Source organism: Cynocephalus volans, chromosome 12, assembly GCF_027409185.1.
Source record: "Cynocephalus volans isolate mCynVol1 chromosome 12, mCynVol1.pri, whole genome shotgun sequence".
In the NCBI taxonomy this organism is placed as follows: Eukaryota; Metazoa; Chordata; class Mammalia; order Dermoptera; family Cynocephalidae; genus Cynocephalus; species Cynocephalus volans.
In genome coordinates, this window is record NC_084471.1 from 103,034,858 (window position 1) to 103,057,115 (window position 22,258).

General features: G+C 32.1%; 1 pseudogene; it reads left to right on the plus strand.

Annotated features, from left to right (window-relative positions):
* The first annotated feature begins 13,875 nt into the window (after positions 1 to 13,875).
* Positions 13,876 to 14,885, plus strand: LOC134361166 (olfactory receptor 5J3-like; annotated as a pseudogene).
* The last annotated feature ends 7,373 nt before the right edge of the window (positions 14,886 to 22,258 follow it).

Genomic DNA, 22,258 nt, shown 5'->3' on the forward strand with positions numbered 1-22,258 from the left:
CACAAATATCAATAAAGGTTTTAATAAAAAACACTCTAAGTAATTGGTAAAACAAGCCAATAAAAATAAAACTGCAGTACAATAAGTTTAATTTACCTAATATAAATACATAGAACACTATGCCCTAATACAGAATATGCTCTTAAATACTCTTAAATGCACATAAAACATTTAAAAATTCATTCTATGTTGTGTCATAAAACAAATTTTAATAATTGAAAACATTCAGAGTATATTCTCTTTTCCCAGTGGAATTTAACTTTTGAAAAATAATAGAAAGCCAACTAATAAATACCTGAAATTTTGGAAATTAATGAACAAACTCATAAATAAACTACGCTTAAAAAAATTAAATCAACATCTAAAATATTTTCAAGTTAAACCAAGTTAAAAAAAATAAGTATAATGAAGTAAATAAAAATAAAACAGAAAAGATATAATATAAATCAGATGAGAAAATCAGCATAGACAATATTTGAGAGTAACAAAAATGCTGAAATTATAGAAAAATTTGGTGAGAAAAAATGAGAGAAACATAAATTACTAATACTATGAATGGAAAGAAAATTATCATTAGAGATTCTATAATGTCGTAAAAGAATTGTAAGATAAAACTTTAGATGAAATTAAAAATTCCTTGAAAACATCTTCCTTGAGAAACTAGACTTACTAAAACAGGTGAAAAACTAGGCAATGTAGATAATTCTAAGTATGTGAAGGAAGGAATTATAGTATCTGACTTCAAATTATACTACAAAGTTATAGTAAGTAAAACAGCATGGTACTGGCATAAAAACAGACACATGGACCAATGGAACAGAATAGAGAACCCAGAAATCAATACACATACTTGTAGCCAACTGATATTAGGCTAAGGTACCAAGAACATACATCAAAGAAAGGACAGCCTCTTCAATAAGTGGTGCTATGAAAACTGGACCTCGTATGTAGAAGAATGAAAACAGACTTGTACTTCTCATAATATACCAAAGTCAACTCAAATGAATTAAAAACTTAAGCCAAAGTCCTGAAACTATAAAAACATAAGGGAAACACTTCAGGATGTGGCACTGGTCAACAACTTTATGAATAAAACCTCAAAAGCACCAAAGCAACAAAAGAAAAAATAAACAAATGAGATTATATCAAAGTAAAAATCTTCTGCACAGCTAAGGAAGCAGGCAACAGAGTGAAAAGAACCTACAGAATGGGAGAAAATATTTGCAAATTATGTATGCATCAAGGTATTGATATTCAGAATTTGCAAGGAATTCAAACAGTAGTAAAAAAAAGAAAATAATCCAATTTAAAAATGGTCAAATGAGCTGAACAGACATTTCTGAAAGGATTACACACAAATGGCCAACACACAAATGAAAAAAAGCTCAACATCACTAATCATCAGGGAAATGCAAATCAAAACCACTTTGAGATATCATCTCTGCCCAGTTAGACTGACCAGTATCAAAAAGACAGAGAATGGGCCGGCCCTGTGGCTCACTCAGGAGAGTGCGGTGCTGGGAGTGCCGAGGCCGTGGGTTCGGATTCTATATAGGGATGGCTGGTGCGCTCACTGGCTGAGTGTGGTGCGGGTAACACCGAGCCAAGGGTTGCTATCCCCTTGCCAGTCAAAAAAAAGAAAAAAAGAGAGAGAGAGAATAACAAATGCTGGCGAGGATACAGAGAAAGGGGAATTCATCTACACTGTTGGTGGGACAGTAAATTAGTGCAGCCATTATGGAAAATAGTGTGGAGGTTTCTCAAACAAGTATAGATAGAACTATCATAAGATCTAGCAGTCCCACTACTGGCTGTGTACACAAAGGAATAGATATCATCAAGTCAAAGAGATACCTGCACTCCCATGTTTACAGTGGGTTTATTAACAATAACCTAAATATAGAATCAATCTAAATGTCCATCGATGGACTATTGGATAAGGAAAATATGGTATATATACACAATAGAATACTACTCAGACAAAAAAGAATGAAATTTTGCTATTTGCAGGAATACAGTTGAGCTTGGGGAAAATTATGTTAAGTGAAATAATCTAGGCATAGAAAGAGAAATACCACATGTTCTCACTCATAAGAGGGAGCTAAAATGTTAAAGAGAGAAAGAAGGAAAGAAAGAATGAAAGAACAATCAATAATGTGTTGAACTTTCAAAAGAAGAGAACACAACTGGTTGCTACAGGTGGGAACAGGGGAGGTGGAGTGGGGTTGTGAGAAATTAGTTAAGGGTCATAAAGAAAGAAAGGTTATGATTTGTAGTGATGAATATATTAATTAACCTGATTTGATCACCACGTATTGTACATAGATACTGATATTGAACTCTGCACTCCACAGATACGTATAATCAATTATGTTTTAGTAAAAAAAAAAAGAAAAAATAGAAATTGAATTCATAATGATAAATTATACTCAAAAGAAAATGCCAGGTTGAGATGTTTTTCAGGTGTTGTATCCCAGTTTTTAGGCAATAAGGAATATTATTATAAGATTATTTAAAGAAAAAAGAAAGAAAAAAGGAACAACTAACTTAATAGTTCCAGTAAAACACTGATATAAAAATCTGGCATATACATCACAAGGACATATAATTGCAACCTAATATATTTTATGCTATGGAAGCCAAAATTCTAGAGAAGATGTCTGTAAACATAGTTAGGACTTGTTTTAGGGAAACAAGGTAGTTTTATATATCTAAAGGCAATTGATCCAACAAAGAAAGAAAAAAAACTTTCAATTATGAGATGCTTAAAACATGTATAAAGTTTAATATCCATTCATGATTAAAAACTTATCATAATATGGGTAGAAATTAAATCCCTTAACCTTATAAGAAAGTGTATGTGTAATTGTGCGTATCAGTGCATATATAGCTAGAGTTAACACCATGGCTAATGATAAATATGGTGTATCCAACATTATATTACTCATAGTTTTGAGAACAAGACAAGGATATTCATAAGAAATACTTCTATTAAAATTACGCAGAAAAACAGAGCTAACACATTAAGTCTAGAAAATGAAAAAATATAATTTTTTTAACAAATTACTAAAGTTCTCTTTTTACTTGGATGATATAATTTTGTATATGAAAACTCCAAAAGAATGAGAAGTAATACCTCGATTTAGCAGTTTATTAGATTTAAGATCAATTAAAAATATTAGATATATTTGTGTAGAATAGTCAAAAGAAATTGGACAATAAAAGTGAAAAATGCATATAATAGTATCAAAGCAGATGAAAAACTAACAATAAACCTATTTAAAAGCATATAAAAACTTTATGTTGAAAATACAACATATTTCTAGTATAAATTACAGAAAGCCTGGGTAAATAAGAAGATGTATTATATGCATGTGTTAGTAGATTTAATATTCTTAAATGTTAATTTTACACAAATTCATCTTTAAATTCAATGACACACCAGTAAAGTTCCCTCCAGTTCAGTGTCTGTATGTTATATGTGTGTGTGTGTGTGTGTGTGTGTGTGTGTGTGTGTGTGAGAGAGAGAGAGAGAGAGAGAGAGAGAGAGAGAGAGAGAGAGAAAGAGAGAGAGAGATGACAGGTGATTGTGTATTTTGTTGTATGGTCACTGACCTAAAAGAATCACGACACTTTCAAAAACAGGAACAAAGTTTGATGACCGTCATTATTAAATTTCATGAAAAAATAAAGCTACAGCAATTAAGACAATGTGATATTAGCTCCAGGATAGACATATCAACAAATGCAAAACAAGAACTGTAGCAGGAGAACAACACATATAAAATAACTTTTTGTTGTTGTTGTTTCCAACAGAGTCATTGATATGCAGAAGAGAACTTTTTTTTTTTTTGCAATAACTGCTGCTAGAGAAATTGAATGTATGTATGGAGAGAAAAAAAAAAACCTTAACATGTCACTCACTCACACCATACTTGAAGACTGATTTGATAGGTCATGTACCTAAATGTGTGATAGAAAAAAGAATACAGTCTCTAAAAGTGAATGTAATTCTTTATCTTCATAACACTGAAATGGGGAAAATTTTCTTAATGAGGATAAATAAATGCTAAAAATAAAATGACTAAAAGAAAAACTGGCCTTTGTTTCAACTGAGAACTATGCTCCATGGAAATACACCACTAAGAGGCTAAAAGAGAAAGCCACGGAACATGGAAAGGTACTTATAGCTTCTGTATCTGATAAAGAACCCATATCTGTAATATATTAAGAGATGCTACAAATTGATGGCAAAAAAATGAATAAGAAAACTAAAAATATTAAAAAAAAATAGAAAAGGGGCTTTGCAATGAAATAAATTCAAAATAGCTAATAAGAATACAAAAAATGTTCAGTGTCATTAATCACACATTTCTATTAGGTTTGTAAAAATGGAAAAAACACTCTGAAGAATTGTTTGACAGTAAGTTGGACATATGCTAACTTATGTCCCATGACTTTCACTTAGATATAAGTATGTCTTATATCTATGTCTTATATCCATCAAAATACACGAACAAAAATTCTCTTACCAGTTTTATGAGTAATATTTATAAACTAGAAACAAAAAAGTTCATTGTTAACAAAATTAATATTTTAATTAAAAAATTAATACATTTTTATATTTAAAAATGAAAGGTGTACAGCATTTTAAAAAATTCTGCTATATACAATAAACCTCCTTAATGTAATGCTCAGTAATAGAAAGCAGACACAAAAAGTTCATAAGCAAGAGTTCATGTTTATAACTTTTAAATTAAATTATGGTATTATGACCAGGAAAAAGCATTTCTGAGTGCTGGAAATGTCTGTATCATTATTTGGATGGAGGTTATACTGATACATATAAACATAACATCTAAAAAAGCTGTACACTTAAAATTAGGGTACATTTCAAAGTATGTGTGTGTGTGCATATGTGTATATGTATTTCTTAAACATAGTACACAGTGGAAAAGATAAAATCATGTAATTTCAATCAAGAAATGACAGAAAGCAAAGGGAAAGGTGCATATGAAAGTTTGAATAGTAATACATGGTGATTAAATTTTTACTGTACAAAAAAATTTATTGAGACATTTTTAATAAATAGAATATGAGCATCTGTCAATAATAATGCAAAATACAAATTGAATCAATGGAGTTCAATCTTCTAAGCCTCTAGTTCTTTTAGGAAAGTGCAAAAAGAAACAAAGTCCATTTTACTTAATATTTCAAAATACATAATTTAAATTGTAAGCAGAAAATAATAAATTGAACTTTATTGATATTTAAAATTTTATTTATATAGTGAAAAGGCAAGCCACAGAGTCAGTGAAAATATTTTTTCTAAATATATATGAAATCATATCCACACCAAACTAGATAAATAAAGCCAAGACAGTCAAGCCAGTAGAAAAATGGATAAAACATTTGAATAGCCATATAACCCAACAGCTTTCAAAATGTCTTCCACAAAAAATAAAAATAAAAAGTTGCTTGGCTTCATTAGATTTGGGGGAAAAATTAAAACCACAAGAAATGGTATACTCTCACTAGAAAGGATGCAATAAAAAGGTAAACCATATCAAGTGTCGGTGAATGTGTGGAGCAACTAGAAATTGCATAAAGCAGTGCTGAAAATGTTACTTGGAACAGCAGCTTCATAAAAATGACTGACAGTGTCCAACAGAGCTGAGCACACAGAATGCAGAGTGTCTATCATATATTTTATATAAGGCATAGTTTTCAACAAAAGCTTACAAGACCTGCAAAGAAACAGGAAAATGTGATCATTACATAGGGGGGAAAAATAAGTCAGTTAGGAACCATCTCTGAATGACCCAGATGTTGGACTGAGCAAAATAAGGCTTCAAAGTTGCTATTATAAATAATATGTTCGGATAACTAAAGGAAATAAATATAAAGAATTAAGGGCCAGCCCTGTGGCTCACAGAGGAGAGTGCAGTGCTGGTAGCACCGAGGCCATGGGTTCGGATCCTATATAGGGATGGCCTATATAGGCCATGAGTTCACGGGCTGAGCATGGTGCAGACAACACCGGGCCGAGGGTTGTGATCCCCTTACCAGTCCAAAAAAAAAAAAGGCTCTTGGATTGGAAGAATCAACATAGTGAAGATGTCCATACTACCCAAAGTGATATACAAATTCAATGCAATCCCCATCAAAATTCCAATGACATTTTACTCAGAAATGGAAAGAACTATCCAGACATTTATATGGAATAACAAAAGACCATGCATAGCCAAAGCACCGCTGAGCAAAAAAATAAAGCTAGAGGCATAATACTACCTGACTTTAAACTATACTACAAAGCTATAATAACCAAAACAGTATTGTACTAGCATAAAAACAGACACACTGATCAATGCAATAGAATAGAGAATCCAGAAATCAACCCACACACCTACAGCCAACTGATCTTTGACAAAGGCACCAAGCCTATACACTGGGGAAGAGACTGCCTCTTTAGCAAATGGTGCTGGGAGAACTGGATATCAATATGCAGGAGTATGATACTAGACCCATACCTTTCACCATACACTAAACTCAACTCAAAATGGATTAAAGAATTAAATATACACCATGAAACAATGAAACTTCTTAAAGAAAACATAGGAGAAACACTTCAGGAAATAGGACTGGACACAGACTTCATGAATACGACCCCAAAAGCATGAGCAACCAAAGGAAAAATAAACAAATGGGATTATATCAAACTAAAGAGCTTCTGCACAGCAAAAGAAACAATTAACAGAGTTAAAAGACAACCAACAGACTGGAAGAAAATATTTGCAAAATATACATCTGACAAAGGATTAATATCCAGAATATATAAGGAACTCAAACAACTTTACAAGAAGAAAACAAGCAACCCAATTAGAAAATGGGCAAAAGAGCTAAGTAGGCATTTTTCTAAGGAATATATACAAATGGCCAACAGACATATGAAAAAATGCTCAACATCACTCAGCATCCGGGAAATGCAAATCAAAACCACACTGAGATACCATCTAACCCCAGTTAGGATGGCTAAAATCCAAAAGACTCTGAATGATAAGTGCTGGCGAGGTTGCAGAGAAGAAGGAACTCTCATACATTGTTGGTGGGACTGCAAAATGGTGCAGCCTCTATGGAAAATGGTATGGAGGTTCCTCAAACAATTGCAGATAGATCTACCATACGACCCAGCCATCCCACTGCTGGGAATATACCCAGAGGAATGGAAATCATCAAGTCGAAGGTATACCTGTTCCCCAATGTTCATCGCAGCACTCTTTAAAATAGCCACGAGTTGGAACAAGCCCAAATGTCCATCATTAGATGAGTGGATACGGAAAATGTGGTACATCTACACAATGGAATACTACCCAGCTATAAAAACGAATGAAATACTGCCATTTGCAACAACATGGATGGACCTTGAGAGAATTATATTAAGTGAAACAAGTCAGGCACAGAAAGAGAAATACCACATGTTCTCCCTTATTGATGGGAGCTAAAAATAAATAAATAATTCACACACACAAGAAAAAAAAAACGGGGAGGGGGGAAGAAGACACAACAACTAGCGTTCTTTGAAGTTGATATGACAAGCAAACAGAAAGGACATTCTTGGTTGGGAGGGAGGAGAGGGAGGAGGGAAGGAGGTTTCGGTAATGGGCCACAATAATCACCCACATTGTATATCGACAAAATAAAATTAAAAAAAAAATAAAAACAATAAATAAAATAAAATTTGGCCTTAAAATAAATAAATAAATAAATAAAAGAATTAAAAGAAAGCATGCCAACAATTATTCATAAAGTAGAAAAATCTCAATAAATAGGATAAATACAAGTATCAAATAAAAATTCTGTAGTTTAAAAGTACGAGAAATAAAATGAAAAATACTCTAGGGAAATCCAAACACAACCAAGAGATGATAGAAAAAAAAAGTTTGTAAATTTGAAGGTAGGTCAGTGGAAGTCCCATTTGAAGAACAAAAATGTAAAGAACGAAGACAAATGAGCAATGCCTCAGAGACAGGTAGGACACCATAAAATATATCAAAACATGCTGGAGAGAGAGGAGAGAAGAAAACAGTAAAAAACAAAACAAAACAAAAAAACCCAGTCTGAAATAGTAATGGATGAAACTTCCCGAATTTGGTGGAACAATTCCTTCAAAATTTTCCTGGAGATTCCTATTACATAGCATGAAATAAACAAAAATAAATTTCATGTATAGGTAGGCTTAAATGCGAAAAGAGAGTAATAAAAAAATGAAGCAAGAATTAAGCAATGAATGAATGAATAAAAAATAAAAGAAACGAAAGGCATCAAAATAGGAAAGGAAGAAGTATACTCATTCTTGGGGTCCATTTTTCTTTATGTAGAAAACCTAAGCAATTCTTACAGAATGAATTTAGAAAAATCAACTATGTGTCTATGTTAATAGCAAGCAAACCAAAAATGAAATCAGAAAAATATCCACTACAGCTATAAAAACGAATGAAATACTGCCATTTGCAACAACATGGATGGACCTCGAGAGAATTATATTAAGTGAAACAAGTCAGGCACAGAAAGAGAAATACCACATGTTCTCTCTTATTGGAGGGAGCTAAAAATTAATATATAAATTCACACACACACATACACACACACACACACAAACCGGGGGGGGGAGGGGGAAGAAGATATAACAACCACAATTATTTGAAGTTGATACAACAAACAAACAGAAAGGACATTGTTGGGGGGGGGAGGGGGGGAGGGAGAAGGGAGGGAGGTTTTGGTGATGGGGAGCATTAATCAGCTACAATGTATATCGACAAAATAAAATTTAAATAAAAAAATAATAATAATAAAAAAAAAGAAAAATATCCACTAACATTAGTAGAAAAATGCATAAAATATTTAGAAATAAATTTAACAAAATAAGACTTGACTGTAAGAAATTAAAGCTATCAATTATTGCAGTGAGAAATTAGAGAGGATCTATACAAATGAGTAGGTGTACCAGGTTAATGGATTGGAAATTACACTACTAGGAATTTTATGTTGATATGAAATTTTACTCTAATGTTTATAGTAGATTTCTTCATAGCAGTCGAAAATCACAAACCACCAAAATGACTTGCAACAGGAGATTGGATAAACAAAGTGTACAAAGTTCATACAATGGAATATTACTCAGCAATAAAAAAAAGAACAAACTAATAATTCATGCAGCAATGTGAATGATTCTCAAAACATTATTCTGATTGGAAAAATCCACACAAAAAGAACATATGGTACATTATTTCAATTTTATGAAATTCTATAAAGCAAACCTCATACAGAGGGATTTAAAGCTGATTAGCAGTTTCTTGAAGTTGCACATCAAAGGGAAGGACTTCTTGAATAGACAACAAGAAATTTCGAGGGTTATAGAAATATTCTATATTTTGATTGAGATAGTAATTGCCCTGGAATATGAACTCATTAAATTATACATTTAAATTATTAGACTTTATTGTATTCTATTTGATCCACAATAACCTATATTTGAAAAGAGAATTATTTTCTAAAATATAACACTTTAATATATTGAGCACTAATGTATTAATTAATATAACTTCTGAATAACATTCTTCACAAAAAGACTTTTAGGACCAAAAAACTAACATTAACTACTATAGGCTACATGAGTTTTAAAGATTTCTACTAAATTTTTCTATATGGCAAATTTAACTGCAATACTATAAATATTCCCAATATCAATAATATTAAATTTAATATCAGTTTTTACTGCTCATAGGAACTATTAGGCCTTACTTTGGAGACCTATCTAATAAATGATATAGGGCCAGTTTCCAGAAATATTTGCTTTTAAACATAGCATTATATAGAATTCAATGGGTTAATAGACAAACCCTTTTGATGTTTGTTTTGTTTTGTCTTGTTTTAGTTCTTATTGACAGAATGCCTTCAAATACAGACTTTTATAAAGTCTTTTCAGATACTTTTTTTTTCTTAATCTACAATTTCCTAAGAGAAAAGAGAATATGGCCTAAGAAACTCAATCTATTTATTTCTTCTTTATATACTGACTGGGAATAAATTATATTTTTAAAAAACCAACCACAGCATAGAATATATCAGGTACTTAGAATGGTCTAGGCCTTCTAAGATAATGGATCTTCTGTACTAATTCAATCTTAGAATATCACCCAGTCTCCAACACTACCACCTGCCCCATTAACTCTTAATTTAGTACATTAAGAAATTAGCATATAAGAAGAAAAAAAAATAATTGTTTTTAGTATAAAGAATGAAGTTCAATTTTTATTTAGATACATATACATGTATGAGAACAGTATGTGACATTGCTACCAAAATCCATCATAATACAGTTTAAGCTGAAGCCAAAAGTCACAAAATTGTCCATCAACAGACACACGTTAGCCTAGAGGAATAAACATTCAGGAGACGAGTAATCGGGTTATTTCAAGGAATCCTTTTAAGAAGTGCAGTAGTGGTACCTTATCCACAAAGGATACGTCCCCAACTCCCAATGGATGCCCGAATCCCCTGATAGTACTTAACCCTTCATATGCTGTGTTTGTTCCTATATACGCATCCATACGATGACGTGTAATTTATAAATTAGGCACAGTGAAAGATTAACCACAGTAACTAATAACAAAATTAAGTAATCATAACCATGTATTGCTATAAAAGTCACGTGAATGCGGTCTCTCTCTCACAATATCTTATGTCACTGTACTTATGCTTCACGTGATGCTGTGAGATGATACAACGTCTAGGCAAGGAGACCAAGTGACAAGTGGGAAAGTGTGAGATTCCATCATACTCAGAATGGCATACAATTTAAAATGTAGGAATTGTTTATTCCTCAAACTTTCCATTTATTATTTTTGAACTGTAATTAACGGTGGGTAACTAAAACCATGAAAAGTGAAACCATACACAAGGGGGGACTACTGTAGTTTTAATTTTCTTTGATGATATTCTTCCAATACAGGGAAGTAAAGGAATAAAAATGGTTTGATGCTTTGTCTTTGTTTTTTTCTGACAACTAAGCCAATTAATATGTTCTGAAAAGCATGATAAACTTCCCTTATTAAATTTTTAAGTAGTCATCACTATTAATTCTATTGCCTTTTTTACAGAGGTCACATGTTCTATTTTTCCGTTTGCCCCACACTTCCTTCTATTCTTTGTAACATTTAGGAAATTAAATGCCTTAGGGGAACCATCAAGTTCTTGAGTGTTTCTTAAATCCCTCAAGAAACACAGACAAACTTTTAATATTATATGTATTATAGCTTTTAATCAGAAGATTAGCTCTAGGGATTTTATTCCCATTTGAATTAAGGTAAACGTATAAGTGAACTTTTTATCTAAACCCATCTCCCGACATGACTGTTTTCTGACTATCTTGCTCTTGTTTTCACGCTGGGAAGGCTGTGCCTTTGATTCTCCTACTCCTACATTAAAGATAAGTTTGAATTCCAATCATGCCACCTATAACTACTATCATTTACTTAATTTATGTATCATTGTAAATGTCAGACAAATTTAACTGCTCAGTTTTTGCATTTGTTTTTTGTTTTGTTTTTCTATTTTTTAGAAGGATGATAGGGAAATAAAGCATGGGAAGGAGTGGTCATGAGGTTTCAAAATGAGCTGAGGTGTTGAATATTTATCCTTACACTGGTAAGTTAAATTTACATATTTGAATATCTAATATACATACGTTTTACAAATCAGAGAAACATTTTAAAAATTAATGAGAAGAAGAAGAAAAGATGTTCAAATTTTAATCTGAAGAACAATTAAAATTATAGGGGCAGGAAGAATCTGTAATTTGGCCACTTGTTGACCACCCGACACTGTTATCCTGCACTTCCATTTGTTTTTCTACATTAACATTAAAATTGTTGTGCGACTTCTACTGGAGTAATAGTAATTTAAAAAAAATCAGTGTTTTAATTTAATGGAATATTCTTTCCTAAAGGAAGAATTTCAATTTAAATCACAACTACAAAAATAAATTAAATAAATAAATAAATAAATAAATAAATAAATAAATAAATAAATAAATAAATAAATAAATAAATAAATAAGAATAAATCACAACTACATTTCCCATGGAAATTATTCACCTATCCCTGTAGATACCCTAGGTGGAACAGCCATCTCATTACTTATTATTTCAGTAGTGTCACAATTTTCTTTTTCTGAATTTTACCTCCTCTACGGGGAATATTGTCTTCCAAGTGAAAGGATGATGAAAAACATCATTCTTCATTCTGTAGATGTAATGTTACCAGTATCCTGATCCATTTAAAATATGTATTAATATTTTCAGCTGGCCAAGAGGTACCAACAGTGGATTTACTCCACCGCACCCCTATGAAAGATACACCTTTGCCAAGATAAACCTTATATCCTCTCCACGCAGGGAAATGCTGAACAAGGCTACTCGGTCAGCTCTGATCTCGCATATGCTTGTAGACAGGACCTAAGCTGGATCTGGCCTTGTCAAGGAGACTGGTGCCTTGTGTTCATCACTTTTTCAGAGTTCTGCTATTTATGTTTCTAAAATTTAAAAAAAAGAGTTGATTACAAAAACAAAGGTAACACAATGTTTTAAGGAACTGGAATCTAGGTAAGAAAATTAAGATACCTTTTCACGAATCATTGCAGAAGTGTGAGTGAGAGAAAAATGACAGTGCAATTTAAGAATTGTGTAAGGAAGTAGGTTAAAAATGTTGCTTATCCAGTAGGACAATGGGTGAGCAATGGTTTGTGATATGGTTTCGATTTAGGAAGAATGAGCTTCTTTCTCATTTGATTCCAAAAGATGATACATAGCACTCCAGGTAAGAGTCTGGACCAAGCCAGATAAAAGAACAAACATCAAGCCCTAAAATACTCTACAAATTTGGATTTTATATTTGTTTATGTCTTATATAAATGTGAAAAGATAGTTGCATTTTCCAGGACGAAGGTAGTACTGATCAACACATAGATATGCACTAGTTAAGTGAAGAAGACATTGCATTTTCTAAGAACTGTGTTGAAATATGAACAGAAAGGGGATATTGCACAGAAGTACCTGTATGTTTTAAAAGTTTACTTTATTTTGTGAGTTTACTTTGCTTTTTTCTCAGAAAAAGTAAAAGGACTTCTGTTTCCGGAGTCTCAGTAAGGCATTTCTGCTGAATACCAAAGGCCAACTGTAAGTTGCTGCTCACGGTGTTTTATATTCCAGCTCACAGAGCCCTCTCCTCCCGTTCCTCTTCTCAGAAGCCAGTGCCTCTGGCTATTTTCTAAGGATGACTACAGAGGTTTTGGGTGCTAGGTCCTTGCCTTTTGTCACATATGTCTTAAAAAAATGTGGAGGAACTAAACATGAAGTCGTTAAGTGGAAAATCTTAGGTTTAAATGCCACTGTATAGTTTATTTTTGTATCTTCATATACTTAACATTAGCTCCTCTTGAATCTGAGTGATAAGTGGAAAAGAGAGCTTCAATGGGACCATAGATTAAATTTGCAACTTCATTTTTTATTTCCTTATAAGCTAGACTTTTATTTTATTTACACATCTTTAGAATGAAATTCACTTTAGATTTTGGTCACATTAAGAACAGCATTTTAAATGCATCTTGAAACTAAGACCTGACATTTTTTTTTTTCACTCATGCATTTTATTTTATTGTTTTTTGTTTGTTTGTTTGTTTGTTTTAAGGAATAGGCAAATAAACAGTATTTGAAGAGACTAAAGACTTTTTATTTAAAATTTTCTAATTTTATAGGTAAGGTAACCAGAGAAGAGAAGTCACTAACTCAAGTCACACAGCTAGAGATTCCAGATAGTCTTAACATTGCAGCATCATGACTCTCAATTTATTCCAATCTCTTTATTAACAGGTACAAAGAAACACTAACACATGGATGATGCTAATTTTACACTGGTTACACAGTTTATCCTTTTGGGATTGACAGATCGTGCTGAATTGAAGGTGGTCCTCTTCATGTTGTTCCTGCTGATATATTCCATTTCCTTGGTGGGGAATCTAGGAATGCTCTTTCTAATCCAAGTAACTCCCAAACTTCACACACCCATGTATTATTTCCTTAGCTGCTTGTCATTTGTTGATGCCTGCTATTCATCAGTTTTTGCACCCCAAATGCTGCTGAACTTCTTTGTTGAACAGGAGACAATCTCATACTCTGCATGCATTGTTCAGTATTTTTTATTCGTGTCACTCCTTACCACTGAAGGCTTCTTACTGGCGGCAATGGCTTATGACCGTTATATGGCTATCGTGAACCCTTTACTTTACGCAGTGGCTATGACTAAGATCGTTTGTGCTGTTCTGGTCACTGGCTCATGTGTAGGAGGTTTAATCAACTCACTGACACACACAATTGGCTTGGTGAAACTGTCTTTCTGTGGGCCAAATGTCATCAGTCACTCTTCTGTGACCTCCCTCCCCTGTTGCAGCTGTCATGTTCTGACACATCCATGAATGAATTGTTGCTTTTAATCTTCTCTGGCATTATCGCCATGATCACTTTCTTGACTGTGATGGTCTCCTACGTCTTCATTGTTGCTGCCATCCTGAGGATTCGCTCAGCTGCAGGTAGACACAAAGCCTTTTCCACTTGTGCCTCACATCTAACAGCTGTGACCTTATTCTATGGCTCAATAAGCTTTAGTTACATTCAACCAAGCTCCCAATATTCCTTAGAACAAGAAAAGGTGGTATCTGTATTTTACACCCTGGTGATTCCTATGTTAAATCCATTGATTTACAGCCTAAGAAACAAGGAAGTGAAGTACGCTGTAAAAAGGGCCATAGAAATGAAATATTATCCTTGTTAATTTTATATCATATGTTACCAAAAATAAGATACAAACACCAGTGGATTGTTTAATGATATCTGTAAAGATTTAGGAAATTTTCAATCCCACAGGAACCTCAGAGTTTATTTATTTGGAGCTCTGTGTTTTACAGCCAAAGAAAGAAGCCTCGAAGAATAACACGCCATAGGACACATGGCTGGTTATTATGTTAACTAATCTAAAAACCAGACTAAGATTTAAGGTCGTTATCTCTAGATTATTAATGATAATTTAATTTCTTTATATGAGTAAAAATGAATATAAACATATATGAAGGTACTTCATAAAGTTCGTGGAGAAATAGAGTTCAGAGATAATACAAATCAATCCATGAACTTTCTGAAGTACCCTTGTCGATACATAGACACTCAAACACACAAGCAAATAGAGAGAGACAAACCTGAAATCCATAAGTAATGCAGTATCTACTAGCTTGGTCTCGTTATTGAGCACGGAAATAAGTCAAAGATGTTAGTGAGCACGGAAATAACTAAAACAGGTTCAAGGCAAAAAGTACTGGTACGTGGCATTGTCTAGAAAATGGACAGATACATGTTTCAGGAATTAGTCTGGATTCCTTATGGCCATTTATTCTTCAAAATAAATGTGCACACTCAAAAATACTTACAGAAAACATGGCTCTAGATTACTTTTCCGTGCAGAGGATTACTCTAAACCTTTTCCCCATTTCTGGCCTCCGTTTCCACTACTATATATAAAATCAAATAAGACAGAATACCACTATATTTATTACCACTCCACATAGAAGGTCATTAATCCTAAGAGAAAGCTTGCTCTGAAGAATTTCTAAACTTGAAGAATTACTTAGGAATCATTAGGAAGTCATTAGCAATCAGATTTGCCCCCACCCTTAACTTCAGGATATTTCAGATTTCTTTTTAGACATTACACAAAAAATTCCTTGAAGGGGTATTCAAGGTAAGGAAAACTTATGATACGTAGTCCAGGTAGGGGAAATCTGGGAAGCCAGTCGTTTTTCCTTTCAATTCAAATTATATATACAAGTCCATCATCATAAAATCAAGCCCACAAATACTAATTGATTCATAATTTCTTCTCAAATTTCTGTGAATCCATCTGGGATAAAATATTTAGAAAAGAAAAACAGTATTCTAGAGAGCATTTTCATTTACAAATAAAATGATATTAAATTATTGGAGTCTAATTAAATATTGAAATAACTAGAGGCAAATGGGTTTAGCAGCACTATGCAACACCTGAAGACTCACGAATATTAATTCATAATTTTACATGGTAGGCTAGGTTAAACTTTTATTTTTTTCTTCTTAGTGACAGCCACGATTATATAAGTGAATATAACCAGCATCTGTACAAATGAAAGTAAAGGTAGCATATTAAAATGCGTATTATATTAGACATTAGGGCAAACAAACTGATATGAAAGTTTAATTTCCAGGGTGAAATAATAACAATAGGAATAAAAATAACATCAACATATAATGCTTCTGTAGCTCTTCATGATTCTTCCAGACCATCTTATATATTATTTATAATCAGGTGCCAAAAGGTGAAATACATGTAGCATTCATATATATGAGACATTTATTTGTATGAAATTTTAAGTGTTTAGAAAGAAATAAAAATAATAATAATGATAATGATAATAATAATAATAAAACCTAATTTTATAAAGAATTCCACAGTTTTAAAGAGCATTCAATATGTTATATCCTAGAGTATGAAACACGGAAAGATAATTGAAACTCAGAAAAAAAAGTGAACTACTTATAAGTTATTTTACAGTTTACACCCTATAAAAGAAAGGGCTCGTGTACCAGAATGCAGACAACGTAACACAGTTCACTAAGTGTGTATGTGTGGGAAGGTGTGATATTTCATGGGATAAAAATATTTTTGTGTGTGTAGTATGAACCTTCAACTCATCTTAACAAATAATTATTACATTATACTAACAAGAACTAGGTGCTTTGATGAGAAAAAATATCACTGTCATAGAATTATGAGGGAAATGGAAGAAGCTGGTAGCAGATTTTTATAATGTAGACTGGAAAATCATTAATTATTCCTGCTTTCATAAAAAGTATATAAAAAGCTATATTATATGTTTATTCATGTATTATATATTTTTATATTTATATATAATATAAGTTTAATATATATAGCATTATTCTGAAGTTAAATTAAACCAATTTAAGCATATTCCAAATGTTCTTAAATGCTTGATGTAGCTAGTCAGTAGGAAATAAATGAGGAATTCATCAGTGAAATATCTGATGCTACACCACTGATTGACATGTAAAATATCAGGGAAAAAAATCTGACAATATACATTTGTAGCCCCAGTTCCTTCACTTCATTAATAAAATTGGTTACTGCTCAGCACTTGGAGAAATCAGGACTCAGGAGACATTTATTTTGCATAACTTTCCCCTAGGTTCTTAGTTTTCCTCTAGGTTCTAGATTCTCTATCAAATACATGTTTTTGTTTGTTTGTTTGTTTTTTAATTTTTTTTCCATATATGTAGACTTGGAGTTTGCAATTTGGAAATTCACCTACAGAAAAATAAATTGCTGGCACCATCTGGACCGATTATGGCTACATTTGTATATCCTGCTCTTTTTTTTTTTTTTTTTTTTACTTATATGGAGACTCAGGAACCAATGTAATGAATTTATGCTCCTAAGATTTAAGGTTTGGTCCTGTTCCATGAGCACACAGAGATTATATTGATCTCAGCTATCATGGCAATTTTCAGCTGTCCTTGGTCAAATGTGTCCTGTATACAAATTCCAGCTCTCAAAATCATGAACATCTAGTGATCAAAGAACGATCCCATCCAAACTCTAATTTGATGTAGAATAAAAATACTGACTAAAATAAATAATGACACACACATATATATATTTTTTTCAATTTAAGCAAGACATACCTCTTTCCTTAGAGCTTACATAGCCTTAGATATGTCTTACAAACTCTTAGAATTCATGTGTTCTTATTCTTTTTCTTAGAATTCTCAGATGCTCAGTTTTTGCTAGATACCCTCCTGAGTCTTATGATTTCTAAAGTGCAAACTTGTGAAATTTCTTTAATTATTCTGAATCACCTGTAATGTGAATCATGTGAATCAGAATATTTAATTAAATAAAATTGTACAATGGTTAGGGATAATAGCTGTGATGTGCCTGGAAATTAGTAGGCACTTAATAAATGGAAACCATTCCAACTTCATGTCTTTTGTTTGTCAGACAAAAACAAACAGCAAAAAAAAATACTCATTTTAACAAGACTGATTATATTTCCTGTGTGTTAGTCCATTTTTCACTATTGCTTCATTTTAAAATAACTGCAAATTATCACCACCATGGTCCTGTGCAGTTATGGTTGTTGATTTGGTTGCATTTGACCTACACTGGTAATTGATTTGTTCTTTGTTACCTCTCCCCGTTTTTCACATTTAGCTCACCATTTCACCTGCATTCATCACTTTTTATATTTTTCATTCCATTCTCCAATTATCAGTCTACTCAATATTTCTAAAAATTACATTTATGCTTAGCCAATATAGTGACAAATACGGTAATTCTGATATATATCCTGGTGTTGTAATTGTATAAATTACCCCTAGTATTAAAAAGTACTATACTGTTATGAAAATGCACACATTCTGTTTAGTAATTGCTTCCACTTCTTTGGGGTTGTTTCATATCAAAACATGGATATATTTTACATAATTCTACCAATAATAATGTATTGATAGAAGAATATGACCATCAGCACATGGAATTTAAGGCTGTTTAAAAGTAATTTATATAATATATTTTATATAATATGTATGTATAATTAAATTATGCAAATTATACTTATAAACGCAGGTGGTGTTGATTTTTTTAATTTTATTTTTAGTTGTACAAATTTATGGGGTATAACATGATATTTCAGTTTTTTCCTTGTGGATCCTCAAACATGTGAGACAAAAATATCTGTGAAATTTTTTTCTCTAAAATTGTGGAAAGGCCAAATACATGAATTGCCATACTTTGGAAAGAGTACTATGGCCTTACTTTCCCCAGGCCTATCTTCAGCTGTTTTAATGAAACCTAGCGATCATAAAATCACTGGGGATTTCATCCTCCAAAGGCCCTAAGCCAAATATAAACACAAAAGTCAGGAAATTCAGAGAAAAAAGCCAGGGCTTCCTTTCAGAGCTAGGTAGGTGTCATGTTTTTTTGTTGTTGTTGTTGTTTATTTGTTTTTGTTATTTATTTATTTATTTATTTATTCATTATTTTTTTTAACTTTTATTTTGCGATACACAGTGTAGTTGATTATTGTTGCCCCTTACCAAAACCTCCCTCCCTCCTCCCTCTCCCCCCTCTCCCCCAACAGTGTCCTTTCTGTTTGCTTGTTGTATCAACTTCAAGTTATTGTGGTTATTATATCTTCTTCCCCCCCCCCCCCGGTTTGTGTGTGTGTGTGTGTGTGTGTGTGTGTGTGTGAATTTATATATTAATTTTTAGCTCCCACCAATAAGTGAGAACATGTGGTATTTCTCTTTCTGTGCCAAAAGGATTAGAAATGCCTTATCTGGATTTCAAAAAGGGTAGCTCTCAATACATGCTGTAAATAAAATGTGGAAAAAATTATCTGTCTCATAAACATTCCAATTATTTAGATAAGTGAAATAAAATTAGACCATTGCCAAAGTCAGCTGGCTTTCTTGAAATAATTTGTGAGTTTGTTCTATATTCCCTTATACAGCTGTAGTTAAAGCTTTGTATCTATATCCTTGTAAGCTGCAAAAAAGAATTTATTTAAAGATACTTTTTGAAATCTAAGACTGATTGTGTAGACTGTTGAATTTTGTTAAATACGAGGAAAAGAACAGCAATTTTTTTGGCTTCATCATCAGAGCTAATTTTTAGACTCAAACATTAATTGATTGTATGTAGGTGGTTTTACGGCAAAACAGAAACAACATGAAAAGAAGTTGAGACAAAAGTTACAATATATTAAATAAAAATTTTTAAAAAACAAATATAAAATTAGTGAAATAAAAAACCCCTAATCAAAATAAATTTTGGTTTGTTTAAAAAGAAAGCTGATCAAGTCAAAGCTTGTGAAACAATTTTAATGCAAAAAAGAAAATAAAAGTCAAAAAGTTAGTTTAGTCAAAAAGCCTTTTGTGAAGTATGTAAATTATTTTTTCTGTCTCTGTTTCCTTTGCTTGTTTTACTTTGAATAGGAAACATTTGGAGAGTAACTATGGTATGCCAGGCAGTTTTCACATATTTTCTTATTTAATTCTCACAACTACCTGTTGAGGAAAGTTTATAGATGAATCTAATAGTTTGGCATGAAATGACAGGTTACTGTGGTGAAAAAATGACTAGTCATTCTTTTCAAATTTCTTGTAGTTTCAGTAATATGGACACAATCGAAGCTATCTTGTGATGACCTTTGCAGTATTTGAATTGTTACTTAATTTGTAGTTTATTTACTTTTCACTGATAATAAGAGTTAGAAATTCAAGCCTTTGTCTCTCTTTATTCGATATCAGGGAAATGCTATTTCCCAATAATTTTAGATTATTGATTGGTGAATATCATATTCATAAATATTCATTGAAAATATATTCAGTTGTCAAATTAATGTAAAAAATGCTCTATAGTTTTTTTCTCTTATTGAAAACTCCCAAACGAGGGTAGCATATGTACTCCTAAAAATCCCAATTTAAAGAAAGTTTTCCTTAAACCTCATATAACCAAGTGTTTCACAAATATATTAGATATCAGAACCGTACTTTTCATGCATTTTGCATTATATGACAAAGCCTAAAGTAAAATTAATTTAATCATCTAACTTTCCCAGTATTAGGAAAAAAACAACAAAAAAACCCAGATTTATACGTGATGTAATGTGCAGGAAAAATACGCATTAGATTTGAGATTTTCACTACAGGAGCTTACACATATTGAAAAAGTTTTTTAACTCAATAATAATGAAAAAAATCAAAACATTATGAAAAATCTAACTTACACAGATTAAGACATTGGATAATAAACTCTATTGGAAATCAGAAATAAAATGACAAATATCATTTGGAGTTGCAAAAAATTACTTACTGGAGGAAGTGAGTATTAAAAACTAAATAATTTTATTATGATAAAAAATGTTTATTTTTTTATCTCTCTTTATTCCAAACATCCCTGATTCTCTTTCTCCTTTTTTTATTGGCAATCTGTAAGTTTTATTAGATAATATTAATATGTATGCCTATGTATACACACATATATAAATTCATATACTCATATTCAGCACACAAACATATGACTATATTCCTTTTGTTTTATTGATTAACATATGTGTGATGTGTATTACTGTCTAAATATCACACAGAACAATTTTGTTAGATATCTCAAAAATTTGCCTGTTAAATATTGAGAATGTTTTTGTTAATTTGCTTTGTTTTTTGCTAAAGGATTTTCTTCCTTAAAAGATGAGGTTCTAGCCTTGTATTTTGGAATCTGGAATATACTGTTAAATGGGATCCATCTCCAGAACTCTTTCTGTTAAATAACTATTCCCATTAGGCTCTGCAGGAGGATTCTAGTTTCCCACAGGTTCTTATGTGATACATAATGCCAATTTATATTTCTTGGTGGGATCCAACTGAAGTTTTATTTTATCCTACCTTTTCATAGTTGCAGGATTTGAGTTTACTGTGGAATATTTTTTTCAATTTTATTTACATTTATTTTTATGGGGGACAGTGTGTTGTTTCAATACACATATGTACTGTACAATGATTCTCTTAGGGTACATAGTATAGTTTTGTACCCATTACTCCTCCCCTTCTCCTCCCACCCCCAGCTTCTAATAACCATTATTCTACTCTCTACCTCTATGAAAACCACTTTTCTGTTCTTTAGATCCCACATGTAAGTGGAACTATGTGATATTTGTCTTTCTGTTTCTGATTTAATTCACTTACCATGATAGTTTTCATCTCCATCTGTGTAATGGTAAATGATAGAATATCATTTGTTTTCCTAGCTGAATGGTATTGTGTATGTATACACAGTACTTTTATCCATTCATCCACTGATGGGCATTTAGGATGGTTCCATCTCTTGCTTATTGTGAATAGGGTGGCAATGAACATGGGAGTTCAGGTGTCTTTTTGATATGCTGATTTCATTTCCTCTGGGTATATAACCAGTAATAGGAGAGTTGCATTGTAAGGCAGATCTATTTTTAGTTTTCTCAGGGATCTCCATATGGTTTTCCACAATGGCTGTACCAATTTACATTCCCACCAACAATGTAAAGGGCTCACTTTTCTCTACAT